General features: G+C 40.4%; 1 protein-coding gene across 5 annotated transcripts in view; it reads right to left on the reverse strand.

Moving 5' to 3' along the window:
- The window catches only part of lingo2 (leucine rich repeat and Ig domain containing 2), a 196,531-nt gene extending 179,100 nt beyond the window's left edge, over positions 1–17,431 (reverse strand). For 3 of the 5 annotated variants that reach the window (XR_015118949.1, XM_086222134.1, XM_086222132.1), the window contains exon 1: positions 14,705–15,412. The gene's annotated coding sequence lies outside the window, so the exon portion shown is untranslated. Of the gene's footprint in view, positions 1–14,704; positions 15,413–16,805 lie in introns of those variants that run through there. The other 2 variants (XM_086222135.1, XM_086222133.1) reach the window with 1 other exon arrangement.
- Between the last annotated feature and the right edge of the window lie 4,064 nt (positions 17,432–21,495).

Genomic DNA, 21,495 nt, shown 5'->3' on the forward strand with positions numbered 1-21,495 from the left:
GTCTGGGATTTTGTCTGTCTGTATATGTCAGCCCTGTGAAGGACTGGACCCCATCTCTCACCAAGTGTCAGCTCAGATTAGCTGCAGCCCCCCACAAGCCTCGAGAGGCTGAGTGGTTATATCTAATAGATGATTGGATGCAGGCAACAACAGAGGCCTTGATTACTGTCTCAGAACACCACGCCTGTGTTCTACATCCAGGGCCGAGCTTTGGATCCCAGTCGTACTTCTTGCTAGTACACAGAGTATAATCTACTTTATCTTGCTCCTGCACAGACCTACCTCACATCAAAGTAGCACACAAGGTCACATGAACTCTGTCAACACGGAGCCATTTTGAACATTTTCCAAAAACTTTTGGAGTGAAACGGTGAGTGGCTTTTGATCACATTCGATCAAGATAACAAGACGAGAGCCCGCTTGATCCTTCTGCACATTCATCAACAGGGCTCCCATTTAAAAAGCCCAAGTTCGACATGTGCATGCTTAAGATTACATTTTTATAATTCTTGACTTGCTTTCAGTGATGGGGAATCAATTATCGCCTCTAAGTCTGGGCCACATTTTCAATGATTATACAGACAGCTTTGTCAGTGGTTGATAATGAGGTGCAAGTCTGATGGATGATAACCAAAGTGAGTTGAAAAAGCACTTCAGATATAATATATGGCTAAATATAGCTGAGTCCTGAATTTCACTGGAGGCAAGAGAAGACCATATTATGATTACTTTTAAGATATGCTATGCGCCGGTGAATTGAGGCCTATGGAACCTAAAATGTCTCATGATAAAAAGTTGAGTGAATGTTTTCAGAGGCCTATACAGGTGTATGAATTATTGTTATGTGCTGTCGAAAAAATGTTCACCTGCTCAACGTTCACAGTCTTGGATTCAGAACCATGTCCTCCTCCTTCGGTATGGGAAGATCATTTTCTACATCAGTTGATAAAAGACATTTCCCTGTCAGCATGAGTACAGAATGAGCAAAATGAAGTAATGTAAGCTAAAAAAAAAAAAAAACAAAAAAACCTCATGTGACGAAAGGACCTTTGTGAAGAGTGGAATTTTTAATGGCTTACAAAGTTTTACTCCCTCAATTAGGCGGATGACACCGATATTTGCTCACTCCAGAAACTGCACATCAAAAGATGTCCCCGGTTATTAGCAGGAGTGGAACATCTGAGTAACCTAATAGGCATGGAGACGTCTGTCATTTGATACCTATAGAGCACAGACCTTTGATCTAATTTGAGAGGGAGCCTTGCCCTTCATACAGATGCGCATTATCCTTGGCACATCCAGTGTGGTGGTACAGTGCCAATCGGGACGCAAAAATCAATCCCGGCTGAAGGAGGGAAGAAGTGCCTTTGTGTTTTTAATGTTTACCGGCTGCGATAGAACCACAAAGCTAACAGTAAACTTCTACAGTGTTTTCACTAATGTCCTCAGGGAAGAGTTCACATTTCATTCCTTAAAGTGGTAGTTTTCTTTTTTTCAGTTTGGCGCTTAAGAACTCTGAATATTTTCTTTACGTCCCCTAAATGGACTCAGGAACCAAAACAAGCTTTTCTCATTCCCAGACTAACTAAATTAATGTGCAATAATTTAGATTCAACCTATAAAATCGTGAGGCAGGAGCGATATGTCTGGACGTTTGGCTCCTGGTGACGCAACGAGATGTTTTTAGAGCAACATTGGGACACCTTCAGTTGCTTTTTAATTATTGTATGCGTTCATTTCTCAATGTGATCACTTGAGTTGGTCTGTTAGCAAAATAATTCAAAAAGTAAAGGATGGATTTTGTTGAAATTTGAAAATTAGGTTGAGGATCATTGATCTGATCTGATGACTTCATTTCACCTTGACAGATACAGTATGTGTCGTCTTCGAGTTCTCTCCAGTTTGTATTTTCACCCAAAAACTATCGATGTCGACGGTCACCAGACCTTAACCAAAATCACCGACTCAACAATCTGGAAAGATGGCATTTTCCACTGAGAATAATATTGGCCACTCTGCTTTAGCTTCTTTCTGCTGAGACTTGGGAACTGCTCATATTTCTGGACATTTTTAAAATGATACCCCCCCCCCCCCCAAAATGTGTATAAATTATACATCATACGGACGCTGAACGAGCAGATGTTGACCAAAAACTACTTCTGTTGTCCCATGTTAAGATAGCTACACTGCAGGTCCCACTGATCATTTAATGACCTGCTGCTCATTTCAAATGATCAAGTGCTGTCTAATTCTTCCCTTTTCTCTGTCATATTGTATGAAAGCAGCAGAAACTACCCTGCTGTCATGTATACAACTATTTCCCCAGTATCCCAGTGAGGATTTGGCTGCTGCATCACATCATCATTTTCCTCCTTCTCTTCTCCTCCTCTTTTGCTGTTTAACAGTTCACAATTACCATCCGTCTGCTGTTTTCGGGTCTCAAAGATTTTTCTTCCTCTCACCAAGTTTAAATATTCACTTCGTATTCTTTCAACAATAGCTTACAAACACTTGGAAATAATTGAGTCTCAGCGGGCTGACAAAAAAGGGAGCAGTGATCGTGCAGAGTGGAAGTGATCAAATATGGCCTTGAGCCAACCGTCTTTGTAGATGGTCTTTGTATTGCCATTGATCCGGGGGTGGATACACCCGAGGAATACATTATTTATGCCCCCCCCCCCCTTTTTTTCCCCCTCCCAACAGTTGAAAGTAGTGAGTCACAAATGGTAATGGGATTAGATGGGTGTCGCACCGGAAGAAAGAAAACTGGGGCCACAGAGCATGTGGGCAACCCTGAGGACCAAAGGCACTGGACATAAAACCGTGGAAGCTTTCATCTGGTAACAGAAGAGTAATTACAGAGATAATGTACTCTCAACCTCACCGTTACTCTCTGTGCCACATCACCGCCACTATGGACACAGAAATTTGCTTTAAACAACCTTTAAAACATCATCACGAGTCAATCTGCAGGAAACTATAAAGGACATTTATTTCTCTTTCTGCGAGGCCAGCAAGCAACTCTGCGATCATCATCTGTTTATGTCGCATCCCCACTGTGTCCAGATAAATTCAAAATATGAGATAAAAAAAGTGGTGATTATGTTTTAGCATTTTTTGAATTAGGTAGTTAATTGGCTGTGATAATAAGCTGAACAAAGCTGTACTCTTTCCCCTCTTAAGTAATTTAAACATGTTTAGTGGGCCTAGCGATGCGGCCATGTATGGAAATTTCATTACTTCCTGTTGAGCACATGCAGATATAATGGATCTTCACATGTTCATATGATTTAATTATTTACATCTCTGTGTGTGAAAGTATGTGTGTGCATGTGTGAGCGTTGGTGGACTGCTTTGAAGTTATACAGCTAGAAATGAGACTCATTTTATTAATTGTACTCCAGATTAAAAACTTCTTTTTTTTTTTTTATGCGCGGCAAACCTGGTTGTTAACCGCAGAGGCCATAGCTGATTCTGTTGATGGATGGAAGCTTATGGTTCACTTAATTTAGTCACAGGTAAACTGTGTTAAGTCAATGCTGTCAATCAGCCTCATCTTTTCTGTTTAATTGCAGACGGATAATGTTACATTTATCAACCTCTTTCAGCACCTTGTGCACAGCTTCAAATTGGTAAATAGACAGTATTTTTACAGCAATTTTCTACCTTTACAGCACTCACAGCACTTTAGATCACTGCCTCATTCACACACTGATGGTGGTGGCTGTCATGCACGGTGCTCATCAGGAGCAGTTAGGGGTTCAATTCTTTGCCCAGGAACACTCACAAATCTTAATTGATTCTTAAAATGGTTGTCGATCATTGCTCTTCACATACACACACCGGTACCATACAGATGCGGGACCAAACACACTTGCTTGGGCTTTCACAAATTGTTAGTCTGTTGTATCCATGTGACTCTTTGCAAAAAACACTGCAAATTCATGGCTGATGTCAGCAAAGGTTAAACACTGCAGCAGCAGCAGCAGCTGGGAAAAAGGGGTTGCACTTGTTTTACTACAAGCTAACATGCTACTAACAACTTCCCACCTCACTGTCATTAGCTTCAGACTGTTTCTATAGAAACACTATCACCGTTTCTTTCCCAGTACTAAAATTAAGTTGTAAATAAATCAGGGAGCCTCAGATGCAGTCTGTGACATTAAGATTATGAGTGTAAACCACTCACGCTACGGGATCATTTAGGCAGATAATCCCAGTCATCAATCAAAGCAAAAACTAATGATAAGCTGGCCTTTTCTTTTTACCTTTACTCATCAGGAGTGGTATTTTAGTTGCTAAACACCCTTACTGTCTTTTCATTGTCCATCACAACTTTAGATCACTTCCTGTGCAAGCAGAATTTATAGGTCCAGTGCTACAATGTATTTTGTGTTCAGTATGTAAACTGCAACTCCACCACAGGCATGCAAAACCCTTTTTTTTCTTCGAACCAATGCAATATAAACCCATGTCTCCATGTTCCCGTATAGATGAGATCCAGGCTGTGTGCAGCAGACCCAGAGTTGGACAGCCTGACATCCCCTGAGGTGCCCCTGTTTCCCTCCTATTCATGCTTCCATCACAAGCGCAGCCCCAAGTGCTTGAGGATTTACAGTAATACATGCTCATTGATTTATAATTCACAGCGAGCACGCTGGCATGCAAGGCTAGGAATTACCAATGTTGACTATAGCAGTGGCACTCGTATACTTAGAGGAAAAGGTCAATGTATACATTGATTTCATTCCAGGGTAATCAATGAAGAATGAACAACACTGTCCCTGCAATATCTAATATGGGACCATCAGAATGCACAGTTGTGGTGAATGCTTCTGAGAACATGTATATGTAATCTCCGTCATGTGTTCTCACATTATTGCAGCATGCGGGAGAGAGCCAGTCGTTACAGAGTTGCCATCTGCAATTTAATTCACGTTCACAAGGGCATGAAATGTCATTTACTGTATTTCTCAGAGCTTATAGGTCTAAACAAGGGACATATGGACCCCTCTGCAACCAGCAAACAAATGCCATTCAGCGGCCATCTTGATAGAATGTAGCTGAGAGTGCTCCGGTGTTAGTTTAATTGCATTTTTTTTTTGTATTCAGTCATGATTAGGTGTCATATTTAATCATCTTAATGCTGTTTTGAAACAGAAGGTTTTAGTTGAGTCAGAGTCTGAGCATTTTGAATAAAAGTGCATTTTAGTCTATAAAAACTGATCCTGATTTTCCTTGGCGCCTTAATGGGTCTCGTCAGGTTTTTCAAGCAGCTGAATTTGATTCAGCTCATATCGATTTCGCACATATTTATTTTCATCTAATCTTAGGAAATTTGGTTTGTTTTAGTTTCGCATTCATCAACAACATTACAACTAAAACTCGATTTTTGATACTTTCAGAAACTTTTCACAGTTTCACAAAGGATGAAAATCAATGGTATCTTGATGTACTTATAAAATAAGCCACATAAAATATGTAATAAACAATGATATCCTAAAGTCAATAAGAATGAGAAATATGAGCATGAGGTAAACTCTGTAATCCAGTGAATCACCATGTAAACAAAGCTTATGGAGAGCAGGCAGTGTTCTCACAGTCTGTCATACTGTACTGAGAAATGACAAATTCCTGTGTGAATAAACATTCTGGTTTTTGTCACATTTCACACTGAATAAAAGTCTTTTTTTTTGTTTTTAAACCAAACAAACACAAAAACATACACCAAAATCAACTACGAGTTCACAACCACATCTGCTAACATTCAAAAATAAATGGGAAAATACATGACAAACACAGGAGATGAACGCATGACGAGGTGTCGCCCAAAAATTGAATCAATACACTCACAAAACCTCTCTGGAAATCCAATCACACGTATTTGCATCAGAACAACAGGAATTCGTTTTCCATACAGATTATTTTTAATAAAAAAAAAATTTTGCAGAAGAGACAAATATGTCTGGTAAATGTCATGAAATACTATAAAAGTCTTCAATGATTTATAGTGACAAATTAAAAGTTGAAGTGGAGTAAGAATCAGTTACTTTAAACAGTTTTCATTTCCTCTACAAATATCTGTGCCTCTTTCCATTTACTGACTGCACATAAACCAGCAAACTCAATAGTGTTGCACGTACACACACACACACACACACACACACAATAGCCTGTATTTGTTCCAGACAAGCAACTGAATCATCAGACATCATCCCTTTATAACTAAAAAGCGAACAAGAATGAGACCGCAGCAGGCAGGAGATTATGTGCTACAGTCAGAACCTCCACAGCCTTCCTAAAAGACTCCAGAATGTCTCGAGCTTCCACTTGACAGTCAAACCTCTGTTACCACACAGTGCAGTCTGAGAGGAGGAGAGAGTAGAGCAGGGGTGATGATGAGGTAGATAGAGAGGCTGGGAAAGGAAAGGAGTTCTTATCTATTCAATATGTTCTCCTGCCCAGGAGCAATAGCATGACAACTGTTCTAATGAGTCTCGGGTCCAACTGACAGCTATCTGAGATTATAGAAATATAAGAATGAGGCGTGTAATAAATTAAAAGGGCAATACTGACTCAGACCTTCCTCTGAATTTATTGGCACTTCATGCGGGAGCCTGAAATAGAGCAGGCGGGGACTTCAGTGTGGCTGTTCAGGAACAACACTGTTGTGAGATTATGCTGGTTGCCCTTGCTGGATCGCAGCCAACTGTCACTATCTTAATAGAACAGTGCAGGTTTAATATGTTTTTTTGTGCCTGCCCAAGGATTAATATCATGTCATCTTGTAATTTTTCTTTTACATCAATATAATAGTTGAGTTCAGGCTATGAGGGCCACCAATTATAGACTATTTATCACTGCTCTATGCCCGTTTCCTCCTCTTACTCTTTCTGTTACAACCTGAAGCTCAGAGTTCAGACAATGGCCGGTCCTGTTCTTTAAGGTGTGTAAGCGTACTTTCTCTTCCCCACATACCCTTTAAAGTATAACGTCTAATAACAAACATCCAAGCTGTACTCTCTGGCTGGAAAGCCCAAAGGAGGCTAGGATCAGTGACCTGCACTAACAAGTGCAGACCCAGTGTCCCACCTTTCACAGTCTGTCCAGTGTAAGAGACACAAGTGCTGTCTGAGAGTCTATTGTCCCCTCGGAGGAAGTATCCATGTACTGACATTTCAACTATTGTAGCAATGAAAAGACTACACTCTGACATCTCCAGATCTACCTGTGAAGCATTAGTGAGGATCCTGTGGTATATGTAATGACCTAAGCTGTCTGGGCACCAGGCCGACTCTGCACAGCCTGGAGATATACTTTATCCTAAAGTGCAGAAAAAAACTCTTTTCACCTGAGGTTTAGCTGTGCACACACAGAATAAATCACTTATATTGCCTCAATATTCAGCGCTTGATCTTTTCTACTCAAACCCATCAATTAATGGAACTACAGCTCAAGATCAACTAAACCATGTACACAACAAAGAGATGAATATGTAAGCGGCTTTTTCACCTTGATAGCAAAGACACTGCATTTATTTTATCGTCCAAAGTGCAAAGCAGTCAATACTCTAAATACCCTGCTTCACAACTAAGGCTGCAGGGAGGGGAGGGAGGTGGCAAAGTCACTCTAAGGACATCCTAAAGTGGCCAGTGGGGGCTAAATGGATAGCTCCAACTCCCACATTTCTAAAAAGAAAAAACAAAACAAAAGCTTGTATCAATCTTTCCTTGATGTTATGCAGCTTATTCTACAGTGTGCATACTTAATGAGTCATACTAATTAGTAGTAATGGGACATAAGTGGTTGTGCTGTTGTGTTTGCATGTTTATGGGTCACATGATGTTTTGAGTAGGTGAATATTGGCTGTGTGCATGTGCAAATGAGTGAAATTATGTTTACAGAGGGTGTGTGTGTGTGTGTGTGTGTGTGTGTGTGTGGAGTGGGGGTTGGAGAGTGTGTGGCGTATGTATATAATTGGAGCCCCCCCCCCCCCCGAAGCTCCCACAATATAAGGCTATAATAATTATTGATGCTAATTTATACATCGGTTGTAATAGAAGTGTGATCAGCCATCCGTGATTAACTGGATGTGGACATGACACATTTAAAAGTGAAGTCCTAAAATGTAACAGTAGCAGCTGAGTGTGACTCAGTCTTTGCTGGAAACACGGCCGGCTCTACTCCCAGGTTACACTAAGCACACGTAATAAATAAAACTATATCTATATAGTCATGTGTCCCCCTAAAACATTTTGTTATAGATAGTCTGGGGGTGTATTTTTTGGGGGGCACAGACTCATAGACATGAATTATAGGAACACTGCAGCACATTTCACTCTAGTCAATCTGACAATGAAGGTGACACACTTCTCTATAAATATATATACACTGTAGGCTACAGTATTGTATAGAAGTGAGTATTCATAGTTTGGAGTTTAAAAACAAAACGGATGCGAGAGAAAGAGGGAGTATATCAGCACCACGGACAGCGCCGGTGATGCTACTTTGTACTATGCATGCGTGGGGTCTGTCCAGATATGGTGGCGGTTTTGTGACCGCGTCGGCTTCTCTGGATATGCCTGCTCATCAACAGGAACAGAGCGCTGCAGGAATGAGATCTCCAGCAGGAAATACACAAGAGTTGGTAAAAGCCAGCTTCCCTCATATCCAATTCAATGATCCAATTCAATGATCCAGCTAAATGCATGGGTTGCTAAACATGTTTTTGATTAGCTTGATTTATTTGGAACATTTTGGTCCGTATAATAAAATACACCTGTGAATACCACACTCGCAATTTTGGAGGAGTTTGTTTTTAATTAAATTGTTCCTAACAAGTTGCTAATCTAGACAACAAATGACGCCGGGCCTAAAACAGAAGGGGCATGACGCTATTCTGTGACATTGTTCATTCAAAGTGGAACAATAGCATGTATGTTTAAACAGTTGCATTTAGGCTGCAAAAAATCATGAAAGTGGTGTTAATTTATGATTGCAATTTCAGACAAAAAAATGCAAGTCTTGTAAACAGAGTGTCAGAGAGCTCATCTTTGGCATGAAAACAGAAATCCGTCAGAAAATTCCTAATTTCTGCCATCATGCCGCTGTTGAAACTGTTTAAAACATTGTTGCAAAAATCAGCACAGCTGCTCATGTTAAACACGGGTCTAAAGCAGAACGCGTGGGGTGGCGAGGTAGATGCAGATTAACCAAGGTGATGCATTTTGTTAACAAAGGAGGTGTGGCATCCCTCTCATATCGCCTCCTGTTTATTAATTTAAATAAGCATTATTATTGGCAGGATTACAAATTGTAACAAAACAAGCCTGGCACAGGGACAGAGAGGACACAATATCCCATTGGCACTGACAAAACATTATTGCATCGCAGTACCTTTGCTCTTCCGGTAAATACAAGACGCTTGAAATGATCTTAGTGGCAGTGACTTACATGAGCTTGTGCTGAACATATATTCAGGCAATATGCTGCTATCACAGTATTCCTTATTGTTTTCATGACAGAAAAATGCAGGTATGATGCGTGTATTTCGTCAATGTGCATCTTTCTTAAAACAAAAGGTACATTTTCTGTGGTGTGCTACAGCCATCATCAAGCAGCGTGTGATGATGGCAGCTTAAAGGCTCCTACTCGCCACTATACACTTGAGGGGAGAGCTTGTGTTAAGACATAAAACGAGAGTGGCAAAGGTCCAGGTCAAGGTTTACCATAGAGGATCCCTTCATTTAAGCTCTGCCTGAGGACATGCAATCTTTTTTTTCCTCACACAAACAGCCCTTTCTCCTCTCCTTGTGTTCTGTGTCAACTGCCACCTGGTGCAACATCCTCTGCCCCCTTTTCTTTAGAGCAACTTTACCCCTGACCCTTACTAATGCACCTTGTCGACACGCATGGAAAGGGACTTTTGCAAAGGTGGTACGACACGTATTGCCCTTGGCAGGTTGCTGTGAAAGGTTGCATTGCTATGTGACGGAGACAGCAAGGTCACAGTCAATGAAAGCTGTTGGCAGATCTCTTCTCATGCCCCAGACAGCTTTTTCCAAGTTACTGTATCCCTAAAGGGCTACACTGCCACCAGCAGTCAATTAGCACATCTTCTCTTTAGCACACATCAGACAGAAATCCTTTTTGTTCCTGTTCTTGATCTTTTCCACTTCACATTTCTCTTTTGCACACTTGGATAGATGTTGTAATTCAGTTTATGTTCAGTTATTATGTACAGTTATCCAATTGTCCTTTATATAAATTCAATTTAACATAAAGTTCCCTGCAGGAAAACATTCATACTGTGACATTTTCAGTGAAGGATCTTGTGCTCAAGACTCTGAGCAGGTGGATGATGTTACTCCCTTTATGTAATGTTTTATAAACTGGCTGCATTTTAGAAGTATACAAGAATATTTTCCCCTCATTTTAGCAGCATAATGAGTGAGCATATTCCATAAATTACCCAGCTGTTTTAGCATATTGTGTTTCGCATCATCAGGGATTCAAAGGGGCTGACGACAGATCAGCCGCATCCGTTCTCGGCTTGGTCTCCAGCTGACCAGACCTCCATTTCGAATATGGTCATCTGTTCTACTCAGCCAGATGGCAGAGTGTATGCTGCAGATGTGTGGCATGATAGCTAGTATGCATAAGGTAATGTGTTTCTAAGTGACAGCAACAATTAAACACATATTAGCCCGAAAGGATCGGAGGACTTGTGATACTTAAAATTACAAACAATATCATCTCCACTACACCAGTGAGAAGTAAATCTATGACTGAATAAGTCATCGATTCATTAATTTGGTCATAAATGAAAGAGACAAATGTCTTGTTTCTCTTTTCCTGACCAAGGTTAAATCTGATATTCAAAATGTTCTTATTTCTGAGTGCTGAGTGTATCCAAAGGTCATTGAGAAAAACTTGAAACCCAGTGTTTCAGTCTGTGATCATTGATTTTTCTTCCATGTCCTTAATGGACAAGCTAAAAATACAGTGCTGCTGGGTGCAGGTCCTGTTTTCAACAGAGCTCTCGATCTGTGCGCTGACAAATTATTCATTATTTGAAGAAATGTGACATGACTAGTTTTTATAATAAAGGCCTCAAGCATAGGGGCTCTCTTGATCAAAATGTTACATCACTGACACACACACATTATATATATATATATATATATATATATATATATATATATATATATATATATATATATATATATATATATATATACACACACACACACACACATATACACACACATATATACACATTCATATATATACACACATATACACACACATATATATACACACATATACACACACATATATACACATTCATATATATACACACATATACACACACATATATACACACACATATACACACACATATATACACACACATATATACACACACACACATACATATAAACACACACATACATATATACATACTCATATATATATACACACATACACACATGTACATATAAACATACACATACAGTATATACACATATGTACGTACATAGTATATACATACATATATACATGTACGTATATACAAATATACATACACTCATATATACAGATATACAAATATACACACACACATATATTTATTAATGCTGCTTTCTCAGCTTGAACACATATATTATTTATTATATATTATTATTATTGAACAAATGTGACCAATTCAAAACAATAACAAAATAATGCAGTCTTTAAAAAATGCAAATGTTTGATTTGTTGATTTTGTGATGAGGCACAAAGACAATGCTTGAATTAAAGTTACAACTTCCTTCAAAATGGAATAGTGTCGTTTTCGTGGCTACAATAAAAACAAACAAAAAAAAAACATGCGGTTCGCCTTATGGGACAGTCGCGGTTTTTAGTTGACTGTTTGAAACGTGAAACTTGCGGTTGGAAATGGGAAAACACGGTGTTGAGGTGTCTTGTATTGCTGACCACCCTGACCTCCTCCACTTTGTGAATATGTATGTGTACAATCAGATTTCCTCCTTTGCAATGGTCATAATAATTATGGCCACTGGACTTAATCTATCACATACATGCAAAAGCACTTACATTTATGGGCTGGATCTCAATGAGTCAGTGCTCTTGATGACAGCCATTTAATGTGCGGATTCCATCCAAACTGGCTGAAATAGGGGGGAGATGGAACATGCTTGTGTGAGAAGCATGTTCATGTTCATGCATGTTCTCCATCAAACTGGAATGGCTGTCACTTGAAGGTAAGTTTGTGTAAACGGTGTCAGAACTCTGATCCAATCTTTTTCTGTAACAGATAAGTGGCTGCACTCATTTTATTCCATTGGCTGTGAGGTCTCCTTGGCATGCTACTAGCTAAAAGTGCAGTATGTCGACATCAATTAGTAATCGCCAGTTAAGATACGCTCAGATATTTTTTTTTTTTGGTCACAACAGATACTGATTATACAAAATTTAAGATTAAATATTTGACCTGACTGACAACTGCTGGAATCTACTGATGTTTTGCTGATCCCAAACCAAAGAGCCAAACGTGATTACAAATGATTTATCATGCTTGGAAGCAGGTGTGTCAGGTTTCAGCTGCCTCCTGGCACACATACATGCTGATTTAAACTGTTTCTGTGTGCAATAAATCAAGTCAAGAGTTTTGTTTTATTTTTTTTTTCCTTTAGAATATTCCCCTCTGATTTCTGCCCCATGTGAACATGCTGTCAACAGCACTGAATAATCATGAGGGAGATGAAGGCTCCCTCCCTCTGTCCCGTCCATCCTGTGATTCAGCAGATGCACAAAATGACTGAAAATGGAGGGCTTTGTCTTTGACTCCGGTGCCATCCTCATAAATGCGAGTAAAAACACACAGCATATCCCCTTTTATGGAGAGAGAGCAGAGGATTACGCACACTTAAGCAGGCCCTCTTACCTGGGCCCCCACACACATTGCATGGGTGTGCACAACACACATTCCATCTTGCTTGCCCACAGCACTACACCAGTGGACGCACGTATATAATACAAGATCCAAATCATTTAGGGACTCCAAAGGGCTGAGGGATGAACACAAACCATGGCTAATTCAGTGAAAAAGGGAATACAAGAAGAAGCAAAGCTGGTCTTAGTGCTTTCCTTTAACCATGCTACTCCATATCAGAGGCAATGCGTCAGTACTACCATGGTTAACACTCAATAACACATCAAAAGGGCTGTAGCTCAGAGCTCTGGACAAACATCCACCCACGCAGATACCAGATACACTCAAACTCCCTTTCACTACTCTTTTATACATGCGCATGCACCCTCAGATGCATATTTGACATATACATAAGCTCATTAGTTAAAATGAATAGTGCAGGCAAAACAGATGAGAGGTTGGCAGATCTCAGGGAAGCAAACGCTGTGCTTCCTGAATGCTAAATGCGACTTCAATAGAACATTTGTGCACAGTGTTTTCCTGCAATCAAGCTGGGTTTGCTGAACCGTTGGGTCATTTGAGCCACCTATACCATGCCGGATACACAGTAGCTGTCATTAACTCCCCATCATGTTCCGCTCGCACCCCCCCCCCCCCCCCACACACACACACACACACCCTCCCAACAGATGAACTGCGAGGGGAGAGACGGCTCTTTTAAATATTTCATATACAGAGCCAAGGCATTTAATTGTCCCTCTTTTTCATGTTACATGAGGAACCAAAATCTTTCCAGACCAAAGTTGTGTTTTGGAAGCTTAGAGAGGTTATACATTATTTAATAATTTTAAATATTTCAAGGGGCCGACAGGATGCACATACAATCATAAATATTTCAGCCCTTGTCTTGCAAAAGGTGGGAAGGCTTGCACCTGTCTGGTATTGATCAAGAGGGCAGTAGATTCACTCTAAAAAAGAACAAAATGGTGTGCCTTAATCCTTGTGTAACGACTCCAAATTACCATTTGAAAAAGAACTTGAGAATGACAGACACATAGGAATTACGCCGTCTTCACCCAGTTGTGGAGAAAGAACAAGTAAATAGGAGGAGATGAGGATGCACGGTCAGAGAATGGAAGGAAATGAGTGAGTCAATCAAAAATGCATTGATAAATGTTCATACTGAAAATGCAGGTGAAGAGTATAATAATGTAGGACATCTCAGATACTGTAAGACTAGACACAATCAGTCCTGTGATAGCTGAGATAAAAAAGGAGAGAACTGATTGTATCATGCAAAGAGGATCTCACCGTTAAGGATAAAATTTGCCTAAAGCACAAAAGTAATTCCCCGCGCTCACAGATAATAGTTGTTGGAGAGACGAGGACAAACAGCCACCGCAATTATGCCCCTTCCACCAGCAGCCTCCCCTGGTGATAACTGCTATATAGCCAGGAAGCAGAGAGATGAATTGGTTTGCAGACAGGCATCTTGACTCCCAGCAAACACACATGCACAAGTATGCAGATACAGATGCGTCTCTCACTGCAGAGGTGAGTCGGTTCCTTGAGAAAGAAAAGCCCTCGGACGCCGAATCAGAAAAGACATTTATCTCAACTTTCTGTTGAGCTGGCTACAGTCTAGCCTGCGTATTCTTCTCTCGCCTTTCCTTCATCATGCTGAGCTTTTCATCTACCCAATCTGTCCTTTTCTTAAAAGCTGGAGGGTGCTTTTAATGTACAAAGAGCCCGTGGATGTTGCCTTACCTTGAAATACCATCTAGAACTCTATAGTCCACAAAAAAAGGCTGTCCAGAGCTTGACGTTGCTCCGCTAAAAAATGGGGGCAAAAATCCTCCAAGTGTCTCTGAATCGGAACCAAATTAAAAGCCTTGTCTGATGAGAACTTTTTGAGAATCAGGATGTCCTTCACTGATTGTGTGCTTAATCCATTCCTCTCTTACTTCCCTGGTTCAGGAGGTTTTCTTTTGGGTTGCGTCCCCTTTGATATTCCACCTTGGCACAATGAAACAGTGTTGGGTATTGTACTGAAAATGTGCGTCTGAGTGAGAGAGAAAGAGGCACAGTAGGATCTCTTCTGGTGCGCACTACATGTACCAGCTCCACTGCAAGTGAATCCAGCCAGTCCTCACAGCTCTCCTCCAGCCTTCCGGAAGGAGATTTAGCATCCGCTGTTTATCCCCACAACATGGGGAGGGTGTCCCCCCCAGATGGAAACTTTCAGACACCTCTGCCTTAGCTAGAAGATGTGATAGTGGATGCCAAAAAGCCCTGATTATGTGTTATCTTCTTCGATATCCTCCCTCATCAATTGATTTTTTTCCTTCTCCAATTTGCCTGTTATGTAGCGCTCTCTCCTCTGGAATAGGATCTCAGAATGGATGCTGAGACAGCAGCGAAATGAGGCGAGCCGCTTGCTCTCTCTCCGCTCTCTCTCTCGCTCTCATTCTCTCCCTCGCCATCTCCATCCCTCATAAGTGCCCCCTCCCTGCTTGCCTCTCATTGCACCTTTCCACCCTTTCGTTCTCTCTCTCTCTCTCTCTCTCTCTCCTCCTCTTCCCTCTCACTCACACACACACACACACACACACACACACACACTTCTCTTGATTTGGCTTTTGACAATTACTGCTGTGCCATTTCCAGCCATGTTAGATAGAAAGGTTCACCGCCCATCCACCTCAAGAGAAACAAATAATACTAAATATGCAGAATTAAATAGTTATGAAAAGGAGCAGCAGCACAGAGAGAGAGAGAGAGCATTAAGCCTCACTGCTTTATCACTAATATCCCAAGAGCTGACACTGTTTTGCATTCATCTTTAATATGCAATATTCCTGTTTCATGTAGTCGTTACAGTGGTAGATGCTGGCCAACTATCAAGGGTGAACAAGCTGGAAGATGAGAACAGCAAAGAAGAGAGCAGCACCCTGCATAGAAACAAGGACAATGCATGCAGCTGTGAAATTATATAATTAGCCACCTAAACAAAATCTCAGAAATGCTGTTAACATTATGTGTACACACACACACACACACAAATTACCACAACATGCACAGTTTTCCATGTCCAAACAACCAGATGACAGCAATGTATGTTTTGTTTTGTTTTTTTTAAATACCTAACATACATAAATTATAGTAGCTAGGTCCTGGCTAGCCTAGCATATTCTTTATATCTCTGGGTTTCCTCTGCCGATGGCCTTCATGTCTTAAAATAGAGGCGTGAGCGTTGACAATAAAACAAAACATATGACAGGAGTAGAAATCCAGCGCACTGAGCCTGTCCACCCCCCTCCATTTAAAACTATACGAAGGTTTCATTCACAATTTGCATTTCCTCATTTGAAGTCAAATTTCAAAAAGCTACCCGACAGAAAATATCCCCTGTGCTTAAACATCTCTTTTTGTAACTTTATCTTTAAATGGGAGACTATGTACGCACACTTTGACAGGGGAAAAAAAAAGTTGATTTTTTTCTCGATGATGATAAAAGTATTCAACAACAGAAAAAAGGTGAAAAATGTGATTGCGTGTATTGAGATATTTTCAGAAACAATTATCCTCCCGTGATAATCCATCTACTCTGCAGTCTCAGTGTCTGCGTTGGTGAGCTGAAGAAGTTCACGTCTTTCCGTTTCTCCTAAGTGGATCTGACCTCTAAGGACAGGAAGATGTAGTACGTTGATTCACCAACTGCAACAGCAGCAAACTTGCTAACAACGCCCAGCTGGACTGATCTATTAATCTCAAGAGAAAGCAGCAAAATCTCATTGACAGTGAGAGACAGAGGACATTAAACTGAGTCTGTTATATACCTTTCATGAAAATCCAAACTTGTACTCACCATCATGCTGATTAACACTGCTGGAGTTTCACAGGACAAAGCATTTTTTTCCAAGAAAAAAAAATAATTAAAAAAAGTAATCCAAGAGTCCCTGGGCCTCAACATGCCAAGTTGTTTTGAAAAACATCAGACACCATTTTTAGCCTCACAATGCTGGTAGCTCCAGGCAACGGTGAACAATGAGGAACAGCAGGATTAAGAAAATTAACAAACTAACTACCTAAGAAATGCAAACCATGGCGAGAAAAACAGAGAGCAGCCAAACAGATCAGCAAAACATGAAACAGCTGACAAAGACTGACAATACAAACACAAGTGACAGCAGAACCAATCACACCAAGAGAAACAGGTGGGAGGACAGGAGGAGTGGAAGGAGCTGATTGGATAGAAACGGGGCTGATCGGAAGTAATTAACTAACAAGATGCAGGTGAAGCAAAATGAAGTGGCAGGAAGTAAAAGCACGAGAAGACGCACCAGGGAGGTGCATTTCAAAATAAGACAGGAAATGACAAATGACATAGATTAAAAACACAAACCAGAGACACACAAGAAAAAAAACAAAACCAAAAAAAGAACAAAATCAAGATCCTAACTAAAGAGTAGAGGTAATAAAAGTAGTCCAGAACTCAAATTCAAATCGTCCAAATGGCAGAGAGTCAATACATTTCATGATCTTTATTCAAAGAGATTCAAATAACATTTGTTCCAATCAAACAATTGTTTTTTGCTGTGTAACATCTTGCCTGAAGTTAAGTAATACTCTAATACTGTCTGATCATTTATGCTGGTCATATTCGTTCAGTTCATATGCAGTACATGCTGAACCCTGGATTCATCTTCATATGAAGAATTTGAGCACAAAAAGTATGTCGTGTTAACTTTCCTCTCCTCTGAAGCTCCAGTGTGGCTCAGTAAGATCAGGAACCTTCACTTGACATTCTGCCAAACCAATGTAACAGCTATAACATTTAGATTTCAATAAAATACCAAAAAGAATGATATTATCCATCCAATACTGCTGCAGCGACGTTAGGCTCGTCGGTTGCTGATGACGGACACTGACTGGCTGAACATGTGCGGAGGGACCGAGATGGCCCCCTCCCAAATGCCACTGTCGAATTTCAATGTGTGTTATTTTGGGAAACTGCATATTGGGATTTTAAATGGTTGCCTTGTCAACTGGGAAATTGAGATATATCAAAACGAAATAAAGTGAAACATTATCAGCCGTCCAGGGTGTACCCCACCTCTTGCCTGATGCCCCCCTGCGACCCTTAATGGATAAGCAGTATAGAAAGTGGATGGATGGATGGCTGAATGGATGATCAGCCTTAGCCTCCAGCCAAAATTAGCCAGTTTAGTCTCAATCTCAGCTGCCAGTCAGACCCAGGCTACCCAGGAGGCAGCAACCTTTGAGGCATATCTTAGCAGATAATATTTACGAATTAATTATCCAGGCAATGATACCACGGAGCCTAGACTTCACTTTTCAAATAAGGTTGCTTCATGTCTGTGTACTGCTTCATGTAACTCCCTCCCACCCCAAAAACCCCCACACACGTTCTTCGATTAAGATCCCAACTGCATGACAATTGAACTTGTCATAGACCAAGGTAAATGGAGTGTTAAGTATGTAAATGAGGAAATGATTCCATTTTCCTTTGGACGTGTTACGGGGACGCCGACCTTGATATTATCAAGGCAAGGCACATCTCATCAACACCTTGTCACCAAAGCTCTGAGCTAAATGTTAAAGTGCCTTTGGCAGGGTCACTTGCCTACTGTATTCCATCCATCATGAACGTCTAACCTGGGGGGGTTGTGTCAACAATGTCATCACATATTATTTCCAGAATGAAAAAAGTTGAGTTTTGGATTGCCCGTGCCACATATCATGTTTTTTCATGCTTCTTTTTATGATAAATATCTATGTGAGGCAACACAGGGGCTCTGTTACGAGTCACCTTTGGAAGAAATCAACAATTATATCATTACTTTCTTTGTCTGTGCAGGGATCAATGGCCAGACCTCAATTTATGTAATTCTACACTATAAGTGTTAAAACCAGCTGTGTTTACAGGTATTGAAACTTAGCAGCAATTGTACTGATTGATATAATTGAATGCAATCTCTGTCAGACATCAGTGGTTGACTTGGTTGTTGCTGATTCATTTCATGTGTTCAGGCTGTTTATCATTTATATGGTTGTGAAAGGCGAAACAACCTCCACATAGAGGTTCACAGCAGTGAATGAATATAAATGCATATATAGTTTACATGCTTCATTGCTTGTTATTTATCAGGAAAAGCGTAAAGGTCAATCACACGTTTAAGGAAGAGTGTAAGACCAACATAGTCAAGGTACACGCATTCTCACCACACACAGTCTTTCTTTATAAATACCAGTGTGTGTGCATTCTTTATGAATCCAGCCCTAAGACACCTAATATTTACATAATGTACATTCATGTAATTCACAATACTCATTTACGGCGGTCGATGCACCGTCAGATAGGACGAGGAGTGCAGTATGAATGATCCGAACATTTTAGCAAACATTTTACTCAGTGTCAACAATGTCCTAAAACTGACATCAGCCTCCACTAATAATCAAAGTATCTGCTGTGAATAACAAGAGTCTATCCTAAAAAATCAATCTTCCTCTTTTTTTTTTTTTCCTTTTTTTGTTTCATTCTCCCTGTCTGTCTCCCTAGTGGTGAAGCTTGCAGTTAAGCCTGGGTAAGCCCTTTGGCTGAGGCGCCAGCACGGCCCTTCCTGAATCTCATTATGGAGGTAGCACTGTTTCCAACCATCTCTCCACATTTCAGACATGCTTCGCACACCACGCAACAACAACTCATTTGCCATTCCAGTGTTACTGTAACTTATTTTCTGAACTTCTCAGAAAACAAGGCAACCAAAATTAGATGTTTGCATTGTCCCTCATTTTTTTGAAGAAAATACCATCCACAGCAAAATTGCATTCACACGGCCCTTTTATCCCTGATTGACTCGAGGGTGCGTCATCTCACTAATCATCTATGGCAGGAAATAGAAATACTATTGGCTCAGGGTCATATCCAGATATTGCTGGTGGTTGTGATATGTAATTAACTGACTCAAACAGCCCTGGTGAGATTAAGCAAATGGTGCCTGCACCTGACACAATGGTTTTTGCTTTAAAACAAAACCAAAAAAAAAGATATAAAATACATGTTTTAGCTTGTTGGGAGCTAACTGGGCTTCAACCAAGTTGGTTTTAAATTCAAAAAACATGATTATTTACATGTTTAATAATCCAGGAACTTTATGGCTGGTGTATCATGACAGTTTTGCCTGGTTGGAAAAAGCAACACATAAACTGTGCTTACATGGAGTAACTCTCTACCAAAGCGGAGGACTTGACTACTTCTAGTGTCTGAGCGCCACTGGACTCTTCCCAGTACAAATGAGGAACATCTGACAGTATTTCCTTGTGCTCATTTAGCTCTGACTAGCAGCTCATCAACTCTAGCCATGCTACATTGAGCTCCAGTGTGTCTGCTCGCTTCCTTTGTGCCATTCACTACGTCGTAGGTCCTGCAGTCACTTTCATTACTCCTTTTTTGCAGGTTTTAAATATACTTGGAGGGAAGGGGCTAGGAAATTTGAGGGTGTACTAGTTACCAAAAAGCAGCAGATTCTTCAAACCACAATTACAGAACATGACTTGACACTTTCAAATTGTGTACAGTACATTCACCACAATTATACGTTGGTGTGATGCAGTTGATGTGCTAGTGAATGGGGAAAACATAAGTCATTCATACACTTCACATTTGATATTTCAAATTTTAAAATCCGAGTCTGTTTCTGTTTAAAACTGCAACTAAAAATCTTAAACTCCTTCTCTGTCAAAGGCCTGTTTGGCTGGTTGTTTTTCAGTTCTCGACTTTTGAGTTTGTATAATCATGGCCTAAATTCTGAGCTTTTTAAGTTGTACTCCTCGTTTCCCCCGAGCGACAGTGTTTTATTTTGAAAAGTCTATTCCCATGTGCACCTTGTTTGGGTTCTTTATTGCCTATGTTTGTTTGTTTTCTTCTTGGTTAACAGCTCCTTGTTAGCCGTTGTCAGTCTTGAGTCAGATTACCGCTAGAATAGCTCAGCGTCTCCACTGTTACAGAATACTTGCGAAAGAGTGAGCTGGTTTATGTCTGTCACGGTACACTTTGTCATGTGCATCATTTTACTTGTTGCTGAGTCATGAATTTTTCCTCATCGTCTTTTCCTGGCGTGCAGTCGTTTCCTTAAATGTTCGAATGCACACTTGAAAGAAAGTTAGAAAATCGAACGTATGTTCCCGTTACGAGGCCTTTTAAAATGAAAGCCAGCTAAATACAGGCTGACGCTTGTTGTCTGTGTTTATTAAACGTTTTATAAAACTCTTGGTCCATTTGTGCAGTGATGGAATAAATCCTTCACTTATGCGTGAGTCAGACAAGACTCAGATACATTTACAGTGTTCCTCCCACCATTTAAATTGGGACTTTTCCCACAGATCCCCCGCACTTAAGAAAGAACGAGTACAACCTTTTTTTAATCTTTCATGAAGCCCAAAAATGAACCCATCTCCTTCCGTGCTGATTGTTGAGGGTCCCGATTTCTCAGTCAGCAGTGTGTTGGTGCGTGATGCTCTTAGGAACGCTTCAG

The sequence above is a fragment of the Aulostomus chinensis genome, chromosome 13 (genome assembly GCF_037954235.1).
Source record: "Aulostomus chinensis isolate RoL2024-O1b breed Wild chromosome 13, RoL_Achi_v1.0, whole genome shotgun sequence".
NCBI classification, from domain to species: domain Eukaryota; kingdom Metazoa; phylum Chordata; class Actinopteri; order Syngnathiformes; family Aulostomidae; genus Aulostomus; species Aulostomus chinensis.